Source organism: Schistocerca piceifrons, unplaced genomic scaffold, assembly GCF_021461385.2.
Source record: "Schistocerca piceifrons isolate TAMUIC-IGC-003096 unplaced genomic scaffold, iqSchPice1.1 HiC_scaffold_297, whole genome shotgun sequence".
NCBI classification, from domain to species: Eukaryota; Metazoa; Arthropoda; class Insecta; order Orthoptera; family Acrididae; genus Schistocerca; species Schistocerca piceifrons.
Window position 1 is genome coordinate 10,001 of NW_025728512.1, and position 7,500 is coordinate 17,500.

At 55.7% G+C, this 7,500-nt stretch overlaps 2 non-coding genes and 1 pseudogene across 2 annotated transcripts; all 3 read right to left on the bottom strand.

Moving 5' to 3' along the window:
* The window catches only part of LOC124744529, a 4,217-nt pseudogene extending 3,198 nt beyond the window's left edge, over positions 1-1,019 (bottom strand).
* Positions 1,020-1,207: 188 nt separating this feature from the next.
* LOC124744533 lies at positions 1,208-1,361 on the bottom strand. The gene has a single exon (XR_007010810.1). It is a non-coding gene; the product is annotated as a 5.8S ribosomal RNA (ribosomal RNA).
* Positions 1,362-1,713: 352 nt separating this feature from the next.
* LOC124744525 lies at positions 1,714-3,619 on the bottom strand. Its single transcript, XR_007010807.1, has one exon. It is a non-coding gene; the product is annotated as a small subunit ribosomal RNA (ribosomal RNA).
* Positions 3,620-7,500: the final 3,881 nt, after the last annotated feature.

Below are 7,500 nucleotides of genomic sequence, written 5' to 3' on the forward strand. Positions count from 1 at the left end.
CTCGGCCCGCGCAAGGCGAGACCTTCACTTCATTACGCCTTTAGGTTTCGTACAGCCCAATGACTCGCGCACATGTTAGACTCCTTGGTCCGTGTTTCAAGACGGGTCGTGAAATTGTCCAAAGCTGAAGCGCCGCTGACGGGAGCGATTATTCCGCCCGAGAGCATCCCGAGCCAACAGCGGCGCGGGTCCGGGCCGGGCCAGGTAGGTCCGTCATCCGGGAAGAACCGCGCGCGCTTGCCGGGAGCCCGAGCGCCAAAGGGGCGAATCGACTCCTCCAGATATACCGCCGGGCAGCCAGCCAGGACACCGGGCTCTGCCCAACAGACGCGAACCGAGGCCCGCGGAAGGACAGGCTGCGCACCCGGGGCCGTAGGCCGGCACCCAGCGGGTCGCGACGTCCTACTAGGGGAGAAGTGCGGCCCACCGCACACCGGAACGGCCCCACCCCGCGGCGAGTGGAAAGGCAACCGGACACGACCCCGCCGCGGATTGCTCCGCGCGGGCGGCCGGCCCCATCTGCCGAGGGCGGAGGCAGTGGCCGGATGGGCGTGAATCTCACCCGTTCGACCTTTCGGACTTCTCACGTTTACCCAGAACGGTTTCACGTACTTTTGAACTCTCTCTTCAAAGTTCTTTCAACTTTCCCTCACGGTACTTGTTCGCTATCGGTCTCGTGGTCATATTTAGTCTCAGATGGAGTTTACCACCCACTTGGAGCTGCACTCTCAAGCAACCCGACTCGAAGGAGAGGTCCCGCCGACGCTCGCACCGGCCGCTACGGGCCTGGCACCCTCTACGGGCCGTGCCTCATTCAAGTTGGACTTGGGCTCGGCGCGAGGCGTCGGGGTAGTGGACCCTCCCAAACACCACATGCCACGACAGGCGGCAGCCTGCGGGTTCGGTGCTGGACTCTTCCCTGTTCGCTCGCCGCTACTGGGGGAATCCTTGTTAGTTTCTTTTCCTCCGCTTAGTAATATGCTTAAATTCAGCGGGTAGTCTCGCCTGCTCTGAGGTCGTTGTACGAGGTGTCGCACGCCACACCGCCAGCCGGCTGTGCACGCTACCGAGAAAGTACCGGTATGCGAACCGCCAGGCGACGGGCGCGCATCGCACGTTTGAGGAGACGCGGCCGCCCCACAGGCGGCCGCGACACTCCCAGGTCTGCGAAGCGGGGGCAAACGCCGCGCGCTTCAGTATACGTAGCCGACCCTCAGCCAGACGTGGCCGGGAACGGAATCCATGGACCGCAATGTGCGTTCGAAACGTCGATGTTCATGTGTCCTGCAGTTCACATGTCGACGCGCAATTTGCTGCGTTCTTCATCGACCCACGAGCCGAGTGATCCACCGTCCTGGGTGATCTTTTCTCAAGTTTCCGCCGTCTCTTTCGAGACGGTCGCATAGGCGGGAGTGAGGCGTGTGGCGGCCCCTGTTCCAGCGTTCTGTGTCCAACGGCCTCACGGCCGACGGGCGTCGTACGGCTCCACACCGGAGCGGACAGGCACTCGGGCGAAAGTCATTCAAAACCGGCGCCAGGCGCCAGGTGCCGCAGGCCAGCCGCTCCAGCGCTTCAGCGCTCGTACCACACAACATTGCCGCTAGTTTTGAGAGGCACGCGTGGTTCCGCACGCGGCGCACGGCTACTGCGAGCCGTACAGGTAGCGTGTTGCGCGACACGACACGCACATCGAAAGACATGCAGTCTAGTCGGTATTGATCCTTCCGCAGGTTCACCTACGGAAACCTTGTTACGACTTTACTTCCTCTAAATGATCAAGTTTGGTCATCTTTCCGGTAGCATCGGCAACGACAGAGTCAATGCCGCGTACCAGTCCGAAGACCTCACTAAATCATTCAATCGGTAGTAGCGACGGGCGGTGTGTACAAAGGGCAGGGACGTAATCAACGCGAGCTTATGACTCGCGCTTACTGGGAATTCCTCGTTCATGGGGAACAATTGCAAGCCCCAATCCCTAGCACGAAGGAGGTTCAGCGGGTTACCCCGACCTTTCGGCCTAGGAAGACACGCTGATTCCTTCAGTGTAGCGCGCGTGCGGCCCAGAACATCTAAGGGCATCACAGACCTGTTATTGCTCAATCTCGTGCGGCTAGAAGCCGCCTGTCCCTCTAAGAAGAAAAGTAATCGCTGACAGCACGAAGGATGTCACGCGACTAGTTAGCAGGCTAGAGTCTCGTTCGTTATCGAATTAACCAGACAAATCGCTCCACCAACTAAGAACGGCCATGCACCACCACCCACCGAATCAAGAAAGAGCTATCAATCTGTCAATCCTTCCGGTGTCCGGGCCTGGTGAGGTTTCCCGTGTTGAGTCAAATTAAGCCGCAGGCTCCACTCCTGGTGGTGCCCTTCCGTCAATTCCTTTAAGTTTCAGCTTTGCAACCATACTTCCCCGGAACCCAAAAGCTTTGGTTTCCCGGAGGCTGCCCGCCGAGTCATCGGAGGAACTGCGGCGGATCGCTGGCTGGCATCGTTTATGGTTAGAACTAGGGCGGTATCTGATCGCCTTCGAACCTCTAACTTTCGTTCTTGATTAATGAAAACATACTTGGCAAATGCTTTCGCTTCTGTTCGTCTTGCGACGATCCAAGAATTTCACCTCTAACGTCGCAATACGAATGCCCCCGCCTGTCCCTATTAATCATTACCTCGGGTTCCGAAAACCAACAAAATAGAACCGAGGTCCTATTCCATTATTCCATGCACACAGTATTCAGGCGGGCTTGCCTGCTTTAAGCACTCTAATTTGTTCAAAGTAAACGTGCCGGCCCACCGAGACACTCAATAAAGAGCACCCTGGTAGGATTTCAACGGGGTCCCGCCTCGGGACGCACGAGCACGCACGGGGCGGTCGCACGCCTTCGGCTCGCCCCACCGGCAGGACGTCCCACGATACATGCCAGTTAAACACCGACGGGCGGTGAACCAACAGCGTGGGACACAAATCCAACTACGAGCTTTTTAACCGCAACAACTTTAATATACGCTATTGGAGCTGGAATTACCGCGGCTGCTGGCACCAGACTTGCCCTCCAATAGATACTCGTTAAAGGATTTAAAGTGTACTCATTCCGATTACGGGGCCTCGGATGAGTCCCGTATCGTTATTTTTCGTCACTACCTCCCCGTGCCGGGAGTGGGTAATTTGCGCGCCTGCTGCCTTCCTTGGATGTGGTAGCCGTTTCTCAGGCTCCCTCTCCGGAATCGAACCCTGATTCCCCGTTACCCGTTACAACCATGGTAGGCGCAGAACCTACCATCGACAGTTGATAAGGCAGACATTTGAAAGATGCGTCGCCGGTACGAGGACCGTGCGATCAGCCCAAAGTTATTCAGAGTCACCAGGCAAACGGACCGGACGAGCCGACCGATTGGTTTTGATCTAATAAAAGCGTCCCTTCCATCTCTGGTCGGGACTCTGTTTGCATGTATTAGCTCTAGAATTACCACAGTTATCCAAGTAACGTGGGTACGATCTAAGGAACCATAACTGATTTAATGAGCCATTCGCGGTTTCACCTTAATGCGGCTTGTACTGAGACATGCATGGCTTAATCTTTGAGACAAGCATATGACTACTGGCAGGATCAACCAGGGAGCTGCGTCAACTAGAGCTGAGCAGCCGGCCGCCCGGGAGTGTGTCCCGGGGGCCCGCGCGAACACGCAAGCGTCCGCTCAATCATTCTGCAAACAGGAGGAGGCTGAGCTCCCCTGCACAATACACCTCGAAACCCTCTCAGGTCCCGGCGGCGCGCAGCGCCGTCCCAAGTACTTGGTCGGGTTCGAGAGAGGCGCAATCGCCCGGAGTTAGGCGAGTAGACGCTTTCGGTGCGACCACCCGTGCTCCCAACTGAGCTTGCCGCTGCCGACAGAGGCCCGGGAGCGTGCTGTCGTGGCATTGCCGGCGGGAGACAACACGCGCCACCTACGGTGACCGGCCAGCCTCCAACGCCAGCGCCCACAGAAGGACAAAAGCCCCACTTGGGTGCCGAAGCGAACTCTCCCAGCACAGCGCACACGCCAACACATCCGCACAGCTGCGATACAAACCACCAGCGAGAACCGCTGGGGCGACCGAGCAGCAGACGGCGTCGCGGCGCCGAGCGCCGGGCGGCGGCGCATCCTCAACGCACACAGTCCTCAATCGGACCAGCACACTGCAGATGTCCACCGCGCTTCGCACCGGGCCGCGAGGACCTACTTTGGCCGCACGGCGCCGCGCGCAGGGTGCGCCGGCGCGCAGCTGCGACGCCTGCCGCGTCCGTCGGCCGGCGCGCCTGCCACTGGCCGCCCCCACCAGCCGGCTGTAGCGCGTGCGCCCACGCACCGCGCGGCCAGCACGCCGGGAGGCGCCCCTCACCGGCCGGGGACGGTCCCACCCAGCCACCGCCGCGTATCGCTTCACACCAGATGCCGTTCAGTTTCGTCGGCATGGTGGGTATCGCTGGAACAACCGGTTAGTACCTCAACCTATCGTCGCCATCACCGATTCACCCCTAGCGAGAACAACCGCACCACAACGGGTTACCATTTCTTCATTTGCGTAACTTCACCAGAAAACGTAGGCGTCCATCGCCATTTGCAACTTCAACCATTATTGCATGCCTGTGTCAGGTGTCACGCCACACTACGTCTGCCCACATACACGCAACAAAATGTGCACGCCTAGACAATACGTGGAAGGTGGCCCCCGTACGTATGCGATGTCCATTGCTCGAACGACTGTCAACCGGCTTCTGTAGCATGTCGCAGATATGGAACGCGCTGCACCATGCCATCACGGTGTGTGAGGAGAGACGACTAGGTCCGAATACATCAACAGACAGCTCATGCTGATCGCCATCCACGGCGTCCGTTCCTCCCACACGTCTCTATGGCGTACCACACTGCAATCCAGCTCTCATAGGGAGACGACACGTAGCTGCGTGCACAAATTTTGCACTGTATGGTCCGCCGTTTTTGGGCGCAGTCGTTGTACGGTCACACATGTGCCACGATGTATCATTCAGTACATAAGGACGAATGTGCAGTACAGATTGTGGTTCACGCGTACGACATCAGCGGACAGTTGACACAGGCCGCACCACAACGTAGCCTGCGTACGTCGCATGCGAAGGGCATTGAACATGCAAACTTGTCACCAACCACCTTGCGAAGGCAGGGGGCAAGGTGGGGACGTGGGGAGAGGTGGGGGGGGGGGGGGGCGGCATGTACGCCCTGCTGCCATCCACATTACAGTGTACAGCAGGAGCATGTGGAAAGTCAGCAAGACTTGCAAGGTGTTTAACATGAAGCGATACACAGGGGAGGCGGGCAGTGCGAGTAGCGAACTATATTGCGAGGGTTGCGGGTGGCAACACTACACTAATTGAACGAGTCGTATAACAATTACAGAGCAGGTTTAGGCGACAACGTGGGTTACGATAGGCGACAACGTGGGTTACGTTAGGGGACAACGTGGGTTACGTTAGGGACAACGTGGGTTACGTTAGGGGACAACGTGGGTTACGTTAGGGGACAACGTGGGTTACGTTAGGGGACAACGTGGGTTACGTTAGGGGACAACGTGGGTTACGTTAGGGGACAACGTGGGTTAGGTTAAGGCACAACATGGGTTAGGTTAAGGCACAACATGGGTTAGGTTAAGGCACAACATGGGTTAGGTTAAGGCACAACATGGGTTAGGTTAGGCACAACATGGGTTAGGTTACGGCACAACATGGGTTAGGTTAAGGCACAACATGGTTAGGTTAAGGCACAACATGGGTTAGGTTAGGGGACAACATGGGTTAGGTTAGGGGACAACATGGGTTAGGTTAGGGGACAACATGGGTTAGGTTAAGGCACAACATGGGTTAGGTTAGGGGACAACATGGGTTAGGTTAAGGCACAACATGGGTTAGGTTAGGGGACAACATGGGTTAGGTTAGGGGACAACATGGGTTAGGTTAAGGCACAACATGGGTTAGGTTAAGGCACAACATGGGTTAGGTTAAGGCACAACATGGGTTAGGTTAGGGGACAACATGGGTTAGGTTAGGGGACAACTTGGGTTAGGTTAGGGGACAACATGGGTTAGGTTAAGGCACAACATGGGTTAGGTTAAGGCACAACATGGGTTAGGTTAGGGCACAACATGGGTTAGGTTAGGGCACAACATGGGTTAGGTTAGGGCACAACATGGGTTAGGTTAGGGGACAACATGGGTTAGGTTAGGGGACAACATGGGTTAGGTTAGGGGACAACATGGGTTAGGTTAGGGGACAACATGGGTTAGGTTAGGGGACAACATGGGTTAGGTTAGGGGACAACATGGGTTAGGTTAGGGGACAACATGGGTTAGGTTAGGGGACAACATGGGTTAGGTTAGGGGACAACATGGGTTAGGTTAGGGGACAACATGGGTTAGGTTAAGGCACAACATGGGTTAGGTTAAGGCACAACATGGGTTAGGTTAGGGGACAACATGGGTTAGGTTAGGGGACAACATGGGTTAGGTTAGGGGACAACATGGGTTAGGTTAAGGCACAACATGGGTTAGGTTAGGGGACAACATGGGTTAGGTTAAGGCACAACATGGGTTAGGTTAGGGGACAACATGGGTTAGGTTAGGGGACAACATGGGTTAGGTTAAGGCACAACATGGGTTAGGTTAAGGCACAACATGGGTTAGGTTAAGGCACAACATGGGTTAGGTTAGGGGACAACATGGGTTAGGTTAGGGGACAACTTGGGTTAGGTTAGGGGACAACATGGGTTAGGTTAAGGCACAACATGGGTTAGGTTAAGGCACAACATGGGTTAGGTTAGGGGACAACATGGGTTAGGTTAGGGGACAACATGGGTTAGGTTAGGGGACAACATGGGTTAGGTTAAGGCACAACATGGGTTAGGTTAGGGGACAACATGGGTTAGGTTAAGGCACAACATGGGTTAGGTTAGGGGACAACATGGGTTAGGTTAGGGGACAACATGGGTTAGGTTAAGGCACAACATGGGTTAGGTTAAGGCACAACATGGGTTAGGTTAAGGGACAACATGGGTTAGGTTAGGGGACAACTTGGGTTAGGTTAGGGGACAACATGGGTTAGGTTAAGGCACAACATGGGTTAGGTTAAGGCACAACATGGGTTAGGTTAAGGTACAACATGGGTTAGGTTAAGGTACAACATGGGTTAGGTTAGGTTACACGTTGTTGTAAGGAAAGTGTGGGGGGGGGGGGGGGGCGGGGCGGCAGGTTCGTTGATAGTGATTATAGTAAGTGAATGCTTGTGACATGATGAGATTTGTCACGTCAGGATGCACCTTTGGCTTATTAGAGGCGGCGCTCCAATTCTATGCTTGTGTCAGACCTGTGTCTTTGACTCATGTCATTGTTTGTGCGCTGTGACAGGAGGTACTATTGTGATGTTGGGTGCACCGTTGTATAGGACATGTGTGGGTGTTGGTGCCTTATCTGCGCAATGGTGGATGTCGAAA